The following is a 19622-nucleotide window of genomic DNA, read 5'->3' as shown; positions in this document are numbered from 1 at the left end:
GTAAATTTAAAGAATCTTGTTACAAAAGGCAAATATTTTTCTTTGGGTAAGTCAATAAGCATCACAAATCTGAGCAAATATCAGTTCATAATTCTTTTGGTGCTAAATTCTGTGTGCTCTAAAGCTCTTTCTTGTGCTTGGATAGGGAGGTTAACATTTTTGTTCAGGTATCTTTTTAAAAAGTGACTTAAGGCAATAAAATTCACTAGACTGATGTCTGATGAGACTAGCTAATTAGTCAACAGCCACTGTGCAGTCTGACTTATGATTCCTGCCTCTAACACTGCTAATAGACTTCCAGGGTGAATAGTGTGGCAAATGTCCCCCTGATGTGGGAAGTGACTCTGAGGTCAGGATTATTCAGACTATTTTGGTTAGTGACACCAGTCTCTCTCTTTTGTCTTCCCTAACCTTTTATTTTGAAAAATCCCAAGCCTGCAGATATGTTAAAAGAATAGCACAATAAACACCCGCATACCCTTCATCCAGATTCACCAATTGCTAATATTTTATAACATTTATATGCTATCTATTTATTATCTATCTATGTAATAAAGCTTCTCTCCAATTTCCCTTTTTTTGAGCCATTTGAAAGCAAATTGCACCATGATGTCACTCTGCCTCTTAATATTTCAGTATTTATTGCCTAAGAATAAAGACATTTTCCTGCATTACCACAATACCATTTTCACTTCTAAGAATTTAAAAGTGTCACAATATTCTATAATATCTAATATAAAGTGCATATTGAGTTTTCAATTCTCCCCCAAATATTTTTCAAATTATAATAAGTTGTCCCTCAAATGAAAGCTTTTTTTAAAGAAAACACCAACAAGTTTCATGTATTGCATTTGCTTGTGGTATCTATTTAGTTTTCTTTAGTCTCTTTAGTCTTCTTTAATTTAGAACAACTTGTTTGTCTTGTATGACAGAAACTCTTAAAGAAATTAAATGTTTTATTTTTATGAATTTATGGGCACAAGTGTAGTTGTGCTACATGGATATATTGCTTAGTGGTGAAATCTAAGCTTTTAGTGTACCCATTGCCTGAATAGTGTACATTGTACCCAGTAGGTGATATTTCATCCCTCATCCCACTTCCTCCCTCCCTCCTTTTGGAGTCTCCAATGTCTGTTATTCTACTCTGTATGTCCGTGTGTACCCATTGTTTAGCTCCCACTTATAAGTGAGAACATGTGGCTTTTTTCTGTTTGTAAGTCATTTCACTTAGGATAATGACCTTCAGTTCCATCCATGTTGTTGCGAAAGACAGGATTTCATTCTTTTTTATGACTGCATAGTATTCCATGGAGTGTCTGTGTGTGTGTGTGTCTATATGTAATATATATAATCACATTATTCCATGATATGTGTGTGTATATATAATAGATATAATAATTTATAATAATATTATTAATAATATATTATACTCACACTATTCCGTGTGTGTGTTTGTGTGTGTGTATGTGTGTATATTCCACACACCATGGAATAATGTGATTATATATATTATATATACACACACATAGGTGCATATATATACATAAATGTATATATATACACACGGTGTGTATCTGTGTGTGTATGTGTATGTGTATATATATATGTATATATATCACATTTTAATCCAGTAATCCATTGATGAACACATAAGCTGATTCCATGACTTTGCTATTGTGAATATTGCTGCAATAAACATACAAGTGTAGAAATTATATAATTTTTTTTTCTTCTGGGTAGATACCCAGTGGTGGGATTACTGGGTAGAATGGTAGTTCTATTTTTAGTTTTTGAGAAATTATTATACTGTTTTCCATAGAGGATGAATTAATTTACATTTCCACCAACAGTATATAACTGTTCTCTTTTGTTCACATTCTCACCATCTGTTGTTTTTTGACTTTTTAGTAATAGCCATTCTGACTGGTGTGAGATAGTATCTCACTGTGGTTTTAATTTGCATTTCTCTGATGATTAGTGAAGTGGAGCATTTTTTCATATGTTTGTTAGCTGCTTGTTTGCCTGCTTTTGAAAAATGTCTGTTCATGTCGTTTGCCCTCTTTTTCATGGGGTTATTTGTTTTTTTTTTTTGTATTGAGTTGTTTGAGTTCCTTGTAGAGTCTAGATATTAGTTCTTGGTTGAATGCACAGTTTGTAAATATTTTCTCCCATTCAGTAGGTTGTCTGTTTACTCTGTTAATTATTTCTTTTGCTGTGTAGAAGCTTTTTAGTTTAAGTTTCATTTGTCTATTTTTGTTTCAAAAAGTTTAAGTTTCATTTGTCTATTTTTTTTTTTGAGGACTTAGTCATAAATTCTTTGCCAATACTAATGTCCAGAAGAGATTTTCTTCTGGGACTTTTATAGTTTCAGGTCTTACAATTAAGACTTTAATATATTTTCAGTCAATTTTTGTATATGCTGTGAGATGGGGTCCAGCTTCATTCTTCTGCACATAGCTCTCCAATTATCCCAGCACTATTTATTGGATAGGGTGTCCTTTCCCCATTGTATATTTTTGTTGTCTTTGTCAAAGATCAGTTGGTTATAGGTATATGGCTTTATTTCTGGATTCTCTATTCTGTTCCATTGATCCATTTCTGATAGGAACATTTTGAATAGTCTAGTCCAATTGTCTTGCCAAAAGTCCTACAATTTGGACTTTTAAGGTTGTTTCTTCATAATTCAATTATAAACATTTTATTGACAAGAATACTCTATAGTTGGTATTCTGTACATTTCATTTCATCATATGTAGAGGCACATAATATTGAGCTTAACTTCTTGGTTAAGATACTTGTATTAGTCTGTTCTCACACTGCTACTAAAAACATACCCAAGACTAGGTAATTTATAAAGGAAAGAGGTTAATAGATTCACAGTTCCACATGGCATGAGAGGCCTCACAATCATGGTGGAAGACAAAAGAGGAGCAAAGTCATGTCTTACATGTTGGCAGGCAAGAGAACTTGTGCAGGTGAACTCTCATTTATAAAACCATCAGATCTGGTGAGACTTATTCACTACGATGAGAACAATATGGGGAACTGCCCCCATGATTCAATTATCTCCACCTGGCCTTGCCCTTGACACGTGGGGATTATTATAATTCAAGGTGAGATCTGGGTGGGAACAGAGCCAAACCATATCATTCCATCCCTGGCCCCTCCCAAATCTCATGTCCTCTCATTTCAATCACGCCTTCCTAATAGTCCCCCAAAGTCTTAACTCATTCAGCATTAACTCAAAAGTCCACAGTTGAAAGTCTCACCTGAGATAAGGCAAGTCATTTCTGCCTATGAGCCTGGAGAATCAAAAACAAGTTAGTTACTTCCTAGATACAATGGGAGTACAGGCATTGGGTAAATACACTTATTCCAAATTGGAGAAATTGGCCAAAACAAAGGGGCTACAGGCCCGTGCAACTCTGAAATCCAACAAGGCAGTAATTAAAGCTCTGAAATAATGTCCTTTGCCTCCCTGTCTCACATCCAGGTCACACTAATGCAAGAGGTGGGTTCCCACGGTCCTGGGCAGCTCTGCTCCTGTGACTTTGCAGGGTACAGCCCCCCTCCTGGCTGCTTTCATGGGCTGACATTGAGTGACTACAGCTTTTCCAGGCACATGGTGCAAGCTGTCAGTGAATCTCCCATTCTGGGGTCTGGAGGATGGTGGCCCTCTTCTCAAAGCTCTACTTGGCAGTGCTCCAGTGGGGACTCTGTGTGGGGGCTTCATCCTCACATTTCCCTTCCATACTACCCTAGCAGAGGTTCTCCATGAGGGCCCCACCCCTGCGGCAAACTTCTGCCTGGACATCTAGGCATTTCCGTATATCCTGTAAAATCTAGGTGGAGGTTCCCAAACCTCAATTCTTGACTTCTGTGTACCCACAGGCTCAATACCACATAGAAGCTGCCAAGGCTTGGGACTTGCACTCTCCAAAGCCATGGCCCAAGCTATACATTGGCCTCTTTTAGCCATGGCTGGAGTGGCTGGGACACAGGGCACCATGTCTCTAGGCTACACATAGCAGGGGCCACGAAACCATTTCCTCATAGGCCTCAGGGCCTGTGATGGTCATGGAAGGGGCTGCTGCAAAGGTGTCTGGCATGCCCTGGAGACACTTTCCCCATTGTCTTGGGGGATTAACACTTGGCTCCTTGTTACTTATACAAATTTCTGCAGCAGGAGACTTGAGTTTCTCCCCAGAAAATGGAGTTTTCTTTCCTATTGCATTGTCAGGCTACAAATTTTCCAAAGCTTTATGCTTTGCTTCCTCTTGAACTCTTTGCTACTTAAAAATGTTTTCCACCTGATACCCTAAATCATCTCTCTCAAGTTCAAAGTTCCACAGATTCTAGGGCAGGGGCAAAATGCCACCAACCTCTTTGCTAAAGCATAACAAGAGTCACCTTTGCTCCAGTTCCCAAAAAGCTCCTCATCTCCATCTGAGACCACCTCAGCCTGGACCTTATTGTCCATATCTCTACCAGCATTTTGGTCAAAACCATTCAACAAGTCTCTAGGAAGTTCCAAACTTTCCCACATTTTCCTGTTTTCATCTGAGCCCTCCAAACTGTTCTAATCTGTGACTTTTACCCAATACCAAAGCCACTTCCACATTTTCAGGTATCTTTACAGTAGTGCCCCACTACTGGTACCAATTTACTGTATGAGTCTGTTCTCATGCTCCTAATAAAGACATACCAGAGACTGGGTAATTTATAAAGGAAAGAGGTTTAATAGACACACAGTTACACATGACTGGGGAGACCTCACAATCATGGCAGAAGGCAAACGAGGAGCAAAGTCACATCTTACATGGTGGCAGGCAAGAGAGCATGTGTAGGGGAACTCCCTTTTATAAAACCATCAGATCTTGTGAGACTTATTCACTATCATAAGAACAGCATGGGAAAAACCCGCCCCCGATTCAATTATGTCCACTTGGCCCTGCCCTTGACACATGGCGATTGTTACTATTCAAGATGAGATTTGGGTGGGGACACAGCCAAACGATATCAGTAGTTTATGAAAGATTTCTCTTTAATAAAGATACTGTTTCTCTTTTGTAAATTAGTAAGTACTCTGTCAGAATTCTTTATCATGTAAATAAGTGAATATCCTGTTACCCAACAATCTGTCATCCAGTGATTTTAACACTAGTGAATGATCCTTATTTATATCAGTTAGTATATTGTCCATTGCCAGCTGATTCTCTTCCTAGTTTTTATGTCTTCTATTAATTCACTAAAATATAGCAATAGTCGAAGTTTCTGAGTCTGTACCCATCCCACCCTTCTGTTATTGACTTGCTCAAATTTTACTTTTCTCAAATTGACCATGATTAGAACCATCATTTTTCAATATTCAGTGAAGGTTAATCTCCATACTTACATTGGGAGCCCATTCTTAATGAAGCCAATGAGCAGAACACATACCATAACTGCTACTTTCCATTTACCTCCCTTCCCTAATAAACATCATATATTTATGTTATTTCATTTTAATGGGAAATAAAATATATCATTTATATCCCTTTCCAGTTTCCAGAGCAGTTTATTAAAAGCATCCTGGGATTGCACAATAAGCTGCTATCCTTTTGCAACACTTGTCTAAGTCAGTATTTTCCTCGTACTGAACAATCAAGCAAAATTCAACTATAAGTTGGGTGTTGAGACAGATATGACTGCAAATTCCATCTAGAAACTTCATATCAAGTCATTATGTTCATTGAAAGAGGCTCACGTAAATCACAATTTCCCTTTCCCAACAGGAGTACTGCTTGTTGTTGCAAAAGTGACATAAGTAGATATAACTAAGCCTGACCTGGCATGTCATTTAACTTAACCCATGTTTATTGTAATAAAAATGCACAGTTTTTACTTGAATGGGTAGGTAACAGCCTGATTTTGAACAAGATTGTGCAGAAATATAATCTCCTTGTTCAGTGCCATATTCAAATGGATATTTGTTAGTCAGTTTTTTTTTTTCATCACTATAAAGAAATAGCTGCGACTGGGTGATTTACAAATAAAAGAGGTTTAATTGCTCATGGTTTTGCAGGCTATACAGGAAGTATGGTGCTGCCATCTGCTTGGCTTCTGGTGAGACCTCAGGGAGTTTTACTCATGTCAGAAGGAGAAGCAGAAGCAGGCATGTCACATGGAATTAGAAGGAGCAAGAGAGAGAGGGGGGAAGTTCCCAGACCGTTTTAAACAACCAGATCTCATGTGAACTGAGCAAGAACTGGTTTATCACCAAGGGGATGGTGCCAAGCCATTCATGAGGGATCTGCCTCCATGATCCAGTCATCTCCTACCAGGCTCCACCTTCAACATTGGGAATCGCATTTCAACATGAGATTTAGAGGGGATACATATTCAAATCATATCAGAATATAAAGAGAATACAAGAAAGCTCCACATAAAACTACTGTACAAGACAGCACAAATCAAAGCATTAGGGATTTTCTATGTGTTAAAAGCCAAAGACCTATGATGACCCACAGGCCTCCATTCCTTCTATGGCTTTGTCTCTTTCTATCTCCCTCTCCCTTCAGTGGAGGGTTGTCTGACTGCTACTCCCAGTCTCCTGGCCCAGGGCCTTTGCACTAACTATTTCTCTGGCTTGCTCCCCACATCCTTTAAGTCTTACTGAACTGCCACCTGCTCGGACACACCTACTCTAAATTTTTGTTTCATTTTGTAGCTCCTGCTTAATTTTCCTCCACTGCCTTTATAAACAGTTAATATGCTATATATAGTATTTATTTTGTTTCCTTTTTGCTACCCCTACTAGAATGTAAATTTCATGGGGGAGGGCAGGAATTTTTGTCTGTGTCGTTCGTTCCTGAACCCTGAGTTCTCAACATGTAATAATCACTTCATGAATGTTTGTTGAATGACTAAACAAAATATTTCTGAATAAAGAGATACACATTATACATATAAAATATTTAGCACATAGTTTAAAAAGTGAAATTCATATAAAATATTTGCAGACCCTTTGAAAGGCTTTGTAGAACTCCAGAGTTTCACAAGCCTGGTTTGAAATCAATTGCTGAAGTATTTATTATTGCTCATATTTCTAGCAGTGGAGAGTTGTGTAGGAAGTCCACCGAATAGTGGTGAAAAAATTGAACTGTTGGCATCCACCCAAACTGCTCCCTTGAACAAAAGATATCACAAAATACATTGCTGAAATGTACCAATGTTCTCACTTACCTGTTTTATTCAGTTCCAAATGTAAATAAAAAAGTTAAAACCACTTTATTTTCCCTCTAATATAATTTAAAACTGTACCATTAAGAAACTAATGTAATTGTTCCTTTTCTAAGCTTCATATAGATGATTAGATATAGATTATTAGAATTGGAAAGGCCCTTAATGATGATCAAATACAAATGATGCATTTCCAGGTGAGAAAACTGAAGCCTCAAGAAGTTGTATCTTGGCTTAAGTCACCTAGCTTGATTAGTAGAAATTATCCAGGATGGAAGCCTGTTCTTCTACAGCCCAGTTGAGTTTTTTTTTCAATCCATGCATGGCATGACATACTCTATTTTAATATTATATAACATAGGATTGTTTAAGAATAGATGAAGACCTCACTGGTGTGGGAAGGGATGGCTTAGAGATAGGATTGCACTAAGAGGACACACTCAGGTGTCTTCCTGAGCTAGAAGGACAGTCCTCTATCCAGTTTATCCAGATGAATCAGAGAATACAACTCAAACACTGATTTCATCACCATCGCATTTAGGTTCATGTAAGAATTTGGCATTCTTTAAGAGAGAAGTGTTGCCAAGGAAGAGAGAAGCAAGCAAATCTTGTGATAAAAATTGGACTTAAAGAGGGAAATATCATGCAACTTTCTTTTTGTTGCACCGAATAAAGTAATACTAATAAGATAGAATTAATGGCATGGTGGCAGATAAGCTCTCTAAATTCCCCTAGTAAAATATTTGTGCTATGGAATAGAGCTTCAGAGCAGGTGAAAATGTGCAGGAGACCTGAATATGATTTAGTTTAAGTAGAGTTTGAAGACTCAATACTCTTTGTTTTCCAGATTCTCATTTTTATTTTTCAAAACAGGTAGGAGAAGAAATATAAAACATAATTTCTCCTCAATGGAAAAAATCACTATGAAATTTTAGTAGGGAAGAAAACTTTTAAAAATGTTAATGAACATTCAGATCCAGAGGCTTATTTATGTTATAATTCCTATATTTGGATATCCAAATATTTTGGAAAAAGGCTAAAATAAACACTTCAAATGAAGTCTAAGCTCGTGAAGATCCAATCCTCTTCATTTATTGTCCTGGCACAAGCCTCTCTGGAGTGTGAAGGTAAGCCTCAGACCATGAGGATGATTGGAGGATGCGATCATAGCCACATTTGTGTAGTACATTCCCTGCACTTGGTCTCTCCGTGTCATTAGTCAGTGTCCTGTCCCATTAAAAAGGGCATTTTTTGCTCTTATATACTTAATTTCAAAGTTTTCATATTTGTTCATTTTAAATACTATTTCCATTTTACCTTCTTATCTTTCAATTTCATTTCTAGGAAATTAAAACAAAATAATACACAAAATTATACTAGCAATATAAATTAAGTGACAATATAGAAGAATATGGAGTAAACCAAACACCTCCTCCTGGATTCATTCTCTGCCAAACCTCTCCATTTTCACTTCATTCTCAGAGAAGCAACCATCTGTAATAGTTTTGGTTTTTTTTCCTTTCAGTGATTGAATTATGAAATGGAAGAGAGAAGGGAGGAAATATTAAGACAGACTTTAAGACTCTAGATGTAGATGCTCCGTATTCCCATTGGAACTCTCATACTGCTGTTGGAAGTGTAAAATTATACAACTACTTTGAAAAATCATATAACATAATTTACTAAAGTTGACTAAGGCATGGACTATGAAATGTTTGGGATCAGGAATGAGACAAGAATGCTTGCACTCACTGCTTCTATTCAACATTGTACTATAGTTCCAGTCAGAGCAATAAGATTAAAAAACAAAGAAATAACAAGCAGAATTGGAAAAGAGTAAATAAAACTCTCAGTATCAGCAGATCATACATCTCTGTATGTAGAAAATCTCAAGTATCTAAAGAGATGGTCAATATAAAAATCAATCTTATTTCTTTATACCAAACAACATTTTTGAGAGAATTGTAGATGATTTAAATAAGTGGAAAGATGTACATATTCATTGCTGGAAAGCTTTTTTTTAAAAATTATACTTTAAGTTCTAGGGTACATGTGCACAACGTGCAGGCTTGTTACATATGTATACATGTGCCATGTTGGTGTGCTGCACCCATCAACTAGTCATTACATTAGGTATATCTCCAAATGCTATCCCTCCCCGCCCCCCCCACTCCATGACAGGCCCTGGTGTGTGACGTTCCCTTTCCTGTGTCCAAGTGTTCTCATTGTTCAGTTCCCACCTATGAGTGAGAACATGCGGTGTTTGGTTTTTTGTCCTTGTGATAGTTTGCTGAGAATGATGGTTTCCAGCTTCATCCATGTCCCTACAAAGGACATGAACTCATCATTTTTTATGGCTGCGTAGTATTCCATGGTGTATATGTGCCACGTTTTCTTAATCCAGTCTATCATTGTTGGACATTTGGGTTGGTTTCAAGTCTTTGCTATTGTGAATAGTGCCACAATAAACATATGTGTGCATGTGTCTTTATAGCAGCATCATTTATAATCCTTTGGGTATATACCCAGTAATGGGATTGCTGGGTCAAATGGTATTTCTAGTTCTAGATCCCTGAGGAATTGCCACACTGTCTTCCACAAGGGTCGAACTAGCTCACAGTCCCACCAACAGTGTAAAAGTGTTCCTATTTCTCCATGTCCTCTCCAGCATCTGTTGTTTCCTGACTTTTTAACGATCGCCATTCTAACTGGTGTGAGATGGTATCTCATTGCGGTTTTGATTTGCATTTCTCTGATGGCCAGTGATGATGAGCATTTTTTCATGTGTGTGTTGGCTGCATAAATGTCTTCTTTTGAGAAGTGTCTCTTCATATCCTTTGCTCACTTTTTGATGGGGTTGTTTGTTTTTTTCATTTAAAGATGTCAGTTCCTCCTATACTGGTCTCCAGATTCAATGCAATTCAAGTCAAAACCTCAGCAGCTTTACTTTGTGGAAGTTAAAAAGCTGGTTCAAAAATTTATATGGAGATTCAGAGGGCCAAAAATAGCTAAGACAATTTTGAGGAAGAATGAAGTTGAGGGATATACTTTGCTGAATATAAAGGCTTAATATGTAGTTAGAACAATTAAGACATTAGTATTGTCCAAAGTATAAACAAAAAGCCCAGTGGAAAGCCTAGAAACAGACTCATCTGTGGATAATATGCAACACAGGGACACTTTGGACCAGGGGAGAAATAATAGTTTTTTCACTAAATGATGCCGGATCAATTCAGTATCTGTATGGGAGAAAATAAAGCAATCTACACCTTCTCTTCACCCTACTGAACACACAAAAGCAATTCCAGGTGGATTGTAGTTATAAATGTGAAAGATGAAAAAAATAAGGCATCTGCAAGATAACATATGCAACATAAAATATCTTTATGACCTTAGAATGATCAAAGATTTGTTAAACACAATGCACAAATCACTAACAATAAAAAGAAAGATTGATAAACTACATTAAAACCAAAGACACCTGCCAAACATTCTCTTAATAAACTGAAAGAGTAAACCACTGCCTATTTCTTTAAAACTCAAGATCTGTAGTTGTTTTCATCCCACAAACACCTATTTTGTTTATATTTTCAGATGAGATATTCTCTTAGCAAATGTTAACAATACTAATTTTAAAAATGGCTTGTTTTCTCTTGGATTTTAATTATTCTGTTTTCAGAATTTATTTCTTCTTTTTACTGTTTTGGTTTTCTTCAAATGTTGGATGATGATTGCTTGTTGAGTTCATTTTATGCTGATATTTAAACTCCTATTTTCCCATTTGTGAATTGGGGAACTTCTGACTAGGGGAACTTTCCTTCAGTTATTGTGAGGGAGGGTTGGTTTGTGCCACTGGAGTGGGCATGCAGGTGGTGTGTCTACTTGGTTTGTGGGCTCCTTATCCTCTTGCTAAACACTATCAACCTGAAGCATTCCTCTGTGTCTGCAACCCCATTTCCTGCATTTGTGCTTTAGTCCAGAAGTAAAGGCCGCTCTTATCTCTCAGCTATTGTTCGGCATAAACAGAAGGCGAAGTAGATGCTGACCTGTCTGTAGCTGCATGTGCATTCTCCAGTTCCCCTGTGAGCACCACCAAGACCTACCTAATTCTTGGATCTCTTTGCTCTTAGTTTGGAGCATCCTTCACACTTCATAGAATTCTTCTCTTCCATATTTCAGAGTAAGATTTTTCTTACCTGCATGGCTGGTTTTAGGATATGAGACCTGTGCAGCAGTCCCACAGGTTTCTGTACTCAAGAGGGCCCTTGCACTTGGTTTAATGCTCTCCTTTCACCCTCTTGAAATTCTTAATGACTTTTGGACAGGGTGCTGGATTTTCATTTTGTACTGGGCCTTGTAAAATGTGTTGCTGGTCCTCTTGGTCTGATATCTCTTTCAATAAATCTTAGTTCCTTAATAGCTTTCAGAATTCCTCAAACATTTTCATCTGTGATGGTAATTCTTTCCTGTGTTCAATTACATTACTGTTTTTATTTTTTTGTAACCTTTATTGAGGTACAACATGTGCTCATTTTAAGTGTATAATTCAATGATTTTTAATAAATTTACAGAATTTTGCAACCACCACAATCGAATTCTAGAAAATTTCCATTGTTTCAAAAAGATCTCATGGGACTATTTGTAGGCATTTTCTGTTTCTGTCCTCAGCCCCAGAATTTTTTGTATTTTAGAAATATTTTAAAATATGAATTCTTGGGGGGTATATATATGGAAGGGGGGAATATTAGTTTCCCCTTCAAGGAAGCTAGAAGAAGAATCTTGGACAGTGTTAGAGTCTTCAAAAGAGCATGTGTGAGACCATCTATCTGAGCAGCCGGTTGTCTTTCCCTTTCTTCTCTAGTAGGTGGTTGATGAGAGGCCATTGTTGAGTGAATTCAAGTCTCATGATAAGACAGTGAATAGAATCTGTTTGGATTTAGGTACCCTATTTCAACAAAACTTCTCTTTGCTTTATTTTGGACTCTTAACAGAAAAAAATTTCTTGAAAATAGCATGACCATACTTCTTAAACCCATATGTTCTTAAACTCAATAAAACAATAATTAGAAATACATTATACAAAGCAGATTTTTTACAATCATCTTTCTTTTGATTTTAAGTTATATTAGATATTTACTTTTTCTGATTATAAAATTTCTAAATGGTTATATTTATAGAATTATAAAATATAGAATAGTATATAGAAGAAAAGAAACTCTCAAATTATTATAATACCGTATCACATTTCCTCCTAATATTTTTATTTGCAAATACATGTTTATCTACTGGGGTGCTTTTTCTTTTTCATCCAAAATGAAATCATAACTCATATGCAATTTTCTGCTTGCTTTCTTCACATATATGTGTGTGATCATTTATACGTATTCAAAAATATTCTTCAAATACATAATTACTTTGTGTGAGTGACAACTGACCTGGACAAAGCAAGAGCCTTGGAGCAGGGTCTCAAATAATGGGCTGAACATGGGAGTGATTAAATACCTGAATGTGATTTTGAATTTTCTAGATGATGCTCTAGCAAGTTACTCAAGATGATAGAAATTCTTTTTTTTTTTTTGCATACAATTTTCTTTTTTTTTTTATATTAAACTTTAACTTTTAGGGTACATGTGCACAATGTGCAGGTTAGTTACGTATGTATACATGTGCCATGTTGGTGTGCTGCACCCATTAACTCGTCATTTAACATTAGGTATATCTCCTAATGCTATCCCTCCCCCTCCCCCTACCCCACAACAGGCCCCGGTGTGTGATGTTCCCCTTTCTGTGTCCATGTGTTCTCATTGTTCAATTCCCACCTATGAGTGAGAACATGCGGTGTTTGGTTTTTTGTCCTTGTGATAGTTTGCTGAGAATGATGGTTTCCAGCTTCATCCATGTCCCTACAAAGGACGTGAACGCATCATTTTTTATGGCTATATAGTATTCCATGGTGTATATGTGCCACATTTTCTTAATCCAGTCTATCATTGTTGGACATTTGGGTTGGTTTCAAGTATTTGCTATTGTGAATAGCGCTGCAATAAACATACGTGTGCATGTGTCTTTATAGCAGCATGATTTATAATCCTTTGGGTATATACCCAGTAATGGGATGGCTGGGTCAAGTGGTATTTCTAGTTCTAGATCCCTGAGGAATCGCCACACTGACTTCCACAATGGTTGAACTAGTTTACAGTCCCACCAACTCCACATCCTCTCCAGCACCTGTTGTTTCCTGACTTTTTAATGATCGCCATTCTAACTGGTGTGAGATGGTATGTCATTGTGGTTTTGATTTGCATTTCTCTGATGGCCAGTGATGATGAGCATTTTTTCATGTGTGTGTTGGCTGCATAAATGTCTTCTTTTGAGAAGTGTCTGTTCATATCCTTCACTCACTTTTTGATGGAGTTGTTTGTTTTTTTCTTGTAAATTTGTTGGAGTTCATTGTAGATTCTGGATATTAGCCCTTTGTCAGATGAGTTGATCGCAAAAATTTTCTCCCATTCTGTAGGTTGCCTGTTCACTCTGATGGTGGTTTCTTTTGCTGTGCAGAAGCTCTTTAGTTGAATTAGATCCATTTGTCAATTTTGGCTTTTGTTGCCATTGCTTTTGGTGTTTTAGTCATGAAGTCCTTGCCCATGCCTATGTCCTGAATGGTATTGCCTAGGTTTTCTTCTATGGTTTTTATGGTTTTAGGTCTAACATTTAAGTCTTTAATCCATCTTGAATTAATTTTTGTATAAGATGTAAGGAAGGGATCCAGTTTCAGCTTTCTACATATGGCTAGCCAGTTTTCTCAGCACCATTTATTAAATAGGGAATTCTTTCCCCATTTCTTTTTTTTGTCAGGTTTGTCAAAAATCAGATGGTTGTAGATATGCGGCATTATTTCTGAGGCCTCTATTCTGTTCCATTGGTCTATCTCTCTGTTTTGGTACCAGTACCATACTGTTTTGGTTACTGTAGCCTTGTAGTATTGTTTGAAGTCAGGTAGCGTGATGCCTCCAGCTTTGTCCTTTTGGCTGGGATTGAGAAATTCTTTGTATTAGTCAATTTTCATACAGCTAAGAAGACATACCTAAGACTGGGTAATTCATAAAAAGAGGTTTGATGTGCTCACAGTTCCGCATGACTTGGGAGGCCTCACAATCATGGTGGAAGGTGAAGAAGGAACAAAGGCGCCTCTTACATGGCGGCAGGCAAGAGAATGTGTGCAGGGGACATAGGATGGTTATAAAACCATCGGATCTACTGAGACGTATTCACTGTCATCAGAACAGCACAGGAGAAACCTGCCCTCATGATTCAATTACCTCTAACTGGGTTTCTTCTATGACATGTGGGGATTATGGGGGCTACAATTCAAGGTGAGATTTGGTTGGGGATACAGCCAAACTGCATCATTCTTCTTCTTCAGACCACCTTATTCCAGAACTCTAATAATGAAGCATGCTAGACAAGGTGGAAGATACTTTTAACTAACTTACTTAGCCAGATTAAAATAGCTTCCATTAAAAAAATGTGAATACTTTCTACATATTTCTTAATACGTTTATATTACAGTATTTATTTGTATTTTTCTGCCCCAGTAGATTGTTGCTCCACATAGGTAAGATCTGTGCTTAGTGAAGGTGCTAGCACAGAGAAGGTCTTTAATAAAAGTTTGTTGATGAGAGAATGAGAAAGAGATGAGAACTAATTTGGCTCTTAATCACTACATGGACCTCTGAGTAAGCCCCTCTAACTCACCAAATGCAGGAAGCACATAGATATGTAACTTAATTAGCTAAGTCCTATAAAGGCATATAAAATCACTTGGCAAGGTTCCTAGCACATCATAAGCACTCTATAAATACTAGTTTTTATTATTAATAAAAAAAAATCTGTCTCCGTATGGTCAGAAGCCAGAGCACCCAGCACTGGAGGCCAGGGGCTGTAGTGGCAGCCAACGGGTAGCAATTGTGGTGCCAACACCCAGTGAAGGGGAGGGGCCCTCTCTCGTCTGGTTTTTCCAATTGAAAACGTGCTTGGAGTACCCCTCCAGCCAACCTTTTTTTCATCTGCAGATATATTATTGAAAACTGTAGCTCAGCCTTGTCAGTCCAAATTATATTAGGAGGATTAGGAGATGTTCTGCAAGGAGAAAACAGAATTTGGCAATTTGATTTCAGGAAGACTTGAAAGGTCAGAGATAAAAGGCCAAGGTGGATTTAAAAAAGGGCTTTGAGCTTCTGCAGTGAGGAACAACAATTCAGAGCAAGAATGACAGTTATGGAAGTTTAGGTGTAATGTCTTCAGTAAGAATCATCAACCATGGTAGACATTTATTTGTTTATTTGAGGAGGTGGGAGATACACTGAGCTGTCTAAAAGGAATGCAGTTCGTTAATTTTGCTTTTCTCATATGATTTTTAGTTAAAATAGTATTCCTGGCTAAATAAGGAAAAACATTTTTCCTTATTTAGGAAAGCCAAAAGGTTATTTTAATTCTGCCTTAGTGTTTCTTATTATTTTTGTTAACTTTTACCCAAAGTTCCTTTTAAAACAGTGCTAAAGTGTTCACGCTATAAATAAAATCTGTTCCCTTCTTGTAAACAATTGGCAATTATGTAAGAATTGAATGAAATAAATACACATGTGAGGTTTTTCAGAGTATGTCTGTACACAGTTACTTCTTTTACTACTAGTTTTCATGTCGTGTTTGTTGTTGGTTGTTTGCAGATGAAAGTTGTTGTTGTTGTTTTGTAAACCAGCTATAATTCTGATAAGTAGATATTTGAGCCTGAAATATAACTATGTATTCTTGCTTACTAAGTGATTAATATTATGGATTTGGTGTCTGACCTCAAATGAATTACTCAACATCTCAGCTGCAATTTTATCTATAAAATGAAAATAGTAGTATTCTGCTTATAAGTTTCTTGTGAGGATTAAATGAGAAAATAAATGTATTGAGCATAGGAAGTAGTACATACTAAATGCTCAACAAACTGCATTTAAAAAATTACTTAAGTGCGTGAATTTGAGAGACAGGCTAGCAGGCATTGTTTTTTTGACAGATGTTTATATGACTGTGCAGGAAGATTGTAAACATCTGTGCTTTGGTTACCATTTCCCTGATTTATTTAACCATGTGGATTTTGTCAACTATTTTAAACTAATCAGACACAGGCATTGCCATTTATACCACACAGATGGTTTCTTCAAATCATTAACAATGCCTGGGTGGGGCATCCCCTGAGACTGGGAAACTGCAAAAATTAACAGGCAAGGAAATTTGAGCTTTTGAATTTTGAGTGTTCTGGAGGGCTTCTAAATGCCTGTCTGCCTCAGTTCTGATGCTAAAAAATTTTATCTTTCAAAATATATTTTCTTAGATAGTACCATCAGGACTGCCTATCTCATTAGAAGGTCTGAGGCTGTGATAGACAAAAAAGCAAGTGGAAAATGTTGAGAGACTTAAAAAGCACAATGTAATACCTGCTCCAATATTCATTTTTATTATCAGAACATTAAGCAATGTAAAGGTAAAAGAGCAGATTTGTTTTTGAAATAGGCTTTTTTACAAAAGTATTACATACCCATTGTAGACAATTCAGAAAACACACGGAAAAGAAACAAATTTTCCAATAGTCCTTCTACCCAAAGAGAACCACCCTTGACATTTTGATTATATCTTTCATTTTGATTACTTTCGTACATATGCACATACACATATGCATACACTTTAGATGCATACGTACATATGGGTGTATTTTACAAAAATGAAATCACATTTCACAGTGTTTTGTAATCTGCTTTTCATACTTAGGTATTCCTAAAAAATTTTTATATAATTTTTTGTCATTTTATAAGATTCTTTAAAAGGTAAACAATCCACTGCAAAAATAAAATGTTATTTATTCTCCCAATCTCCTAATTATTGAGTTAGTTTGCTTTTAATCTTGTTAGGAAATGACTGGTAAACAGTCTTTAGCTAAAAAGGGAAAAATTTGAAAGACATTGGGTGAGCATCACATCCGAGTTCTCTATTCTGAAAAGATTTTCCCTGCAAAATAATTAAATTTGAAATTAGTTAGTATTAGAAAACAACATAAGGAAATAAAAAAAGTTTTTAAGGCAAAATACATGAAAACCAGAAGCTACAACCTTCAATGAATAGAGGGAGTAGACAATATGGATACCTATGGAGTCTCTCAGTAATGACAGTTCTCACTTTGCACAGTCACATGGGCTATAAAAATGACCTTGTAAACAGAAACCTTGCAAAGTGGTGCTCATAGCTAATGGGAAAAGTTGATTATTCCATGACCTTTAAAAATTTCTGTCAAACATTAAAAACTCTCTGTTTGTTATAAATGTACTGTATAGGAAAATAAAAAAGAATAATATTTAGTATACTGTAACTTAAAACATTACAAACATTGGTAATTAAATGTTTATTTCTTTGTAAAAAACTGATCAAAAATAGTTTGAGTAGTGCTTGCCTTCTTCTTTTTGAGTATAACTTGTGATATATACAAGGCACATTTTCTATGCCTTAGCACATTTTGATCACATTTTGACATTGTATCCCTGGTGCTGTCAGTGTTGTGAATTATCTCTGGTAGTGCCTTTAACATGAAGTTATTTTTGCAAGCATATGGCATTTCCTCTGGGACACTTTCATGCTGTTCATTAGAATCACTTTTCTCATTCATGTCTATAGGTTTGCTGTCTCTAAGCACTTCTGACCGTATGTCTAGAGTCTCTCTAACAACAGCTATGTCAAAATGCCCACCATCGGCAATTTCTTCTATAACTCCATGAATGTTTGATTTGGATTTCATTTCCAGCATTATTACTTTTCATTTCTTTGCTGTACTTTCATCTTTGTTGACAAATCTCTTTTTTGGATTATCAGTTTTTGTAAAATGTCGTACAGGTTTATCACAGGGAGACAAGGAGGCAACAGAGTCACATGCTTTGCTGTCTGTGTATGAACTGAATAGAAAATGTGAAGTGATGGACCACCAGCAGGCTTTGTAAAAGGTGACATGATTGGTCTGATCAGGATATGTATCTGTTATTTATGCAATGACTTGTAGGCTAACAAGGCAGTGGCGAAGTTTGTGCCTTATGCAATTACTCACAGTTAATATACTGTGGTAATGGAAATGTGAACCACATTGCTGGGGACCAGTCTTATTTAACTAAACCATGGTAATGGAAATTTCCATAATGGAACTGTAAAAAGCAAGTTCGGCCTTTACATATTACATATAATGGACGAAAGGGATGTCTTCCCAAGTTAGTTTTTGTAGGCACTAATGGCAATGGCAGCATCTCTCCTTATCCCAAGCTACCAGGGGAACAACATTGGCCTTATGGAATCTAAAGAATATGTTGTACTTAGGTCTCTATGGCATTTCCCATAAAAGGTTCCTGAATCATCCTGATCAGGTGACTCACTGAAATAGAACAAAATATAGAAATCATATTTCTTATTGCTTCTCTAATGCTGCAGCACAGCTGAGTTCATTGAGGAATTGGGTCTAGCTGAGGGATCTGATTGGTTCCTCCCATTATTCCTTGGTAACTTTCCCTCTCTACCCTTCCACTCCCTTCATAGGTAGTGGCAAAAAGAGCTCATGTTCTGCATGGCCAAGTCTCAGTGATAGTTCCTGCATGATCAATCTTTGAAGTCAAGTTTAGGTCAATGGTGTTTAACACAGAGTGGGGGTGAAGGGAAAAGAAGCCAAGAACGTTGAGGAATTTGTGGCTCAGTCTGTAAACAAAGAGGATTGATGTTGGTTGAAGACAAAAGAGGATTCATTGGAAAGAAGGTGAAATGGTCTTAGCAAAAAGGAGTTGAGGAAGCTAGAGAGATTCCTCACAGAGTTTGATATATTGTCCCAATTATGTTTGCACCACAGTGTCGGTTGCAAAGGAAGACTATATAAATGTTTGTTAAATGAAACAAAAAGTAGTTTTATTGATATATGGGAATCCACCACAAAGATAAACATTTTTAAATTAATTTTGGAGAAATAATATTTTTATAAAGGCTAGATTAAATATGACTATATAGGGCACACAAGTAAAATGGACCAAAGATGACAGTTAAGTACCAATATATTTAATGGAAAAATTTATTTTTTCTTTCTGTAGTTCATGATTTGTGCTCCTCTTTACTCTAATGTAGTTTCTTGCTTAAGGCTTTCCAATGGCTTCCATTGAAAAAAGAATACAATCTAAAATGTTTTCCATGGCTCACAAGGCCTGTGCAATCCGGTTCCTAACAAATTTTCGGATCCTAACTCTTACTCCTCATCCTTTACCATTCTCTTCCTACCCTCAAATACATTTTAGTTACATGGGTCTCTTATTTTCTTCCATAAACATGCCAGGCTCATT

The sequence above is a fragment of the Pongo pygmaeus genome, chromosome 4 (genome assembly GCF_028885625.2).
Source record: "Pongo pygmaeus isolate AG05252 chromosome 4, NHGRI_mPonPyg2-v2.0_pri, whole genome shotgun sequence".
Taxonomy (NCBI): Eukaryota; Metazoa; Chordata; class Mammalia; order Primates; family Hominidae; genus Pongo; species Pongo pygmaeus.
The sequence above is the reverse complement of the archived record's forward strand: the minus strand, read 5'-3'. Positions refer to the sequence as shown.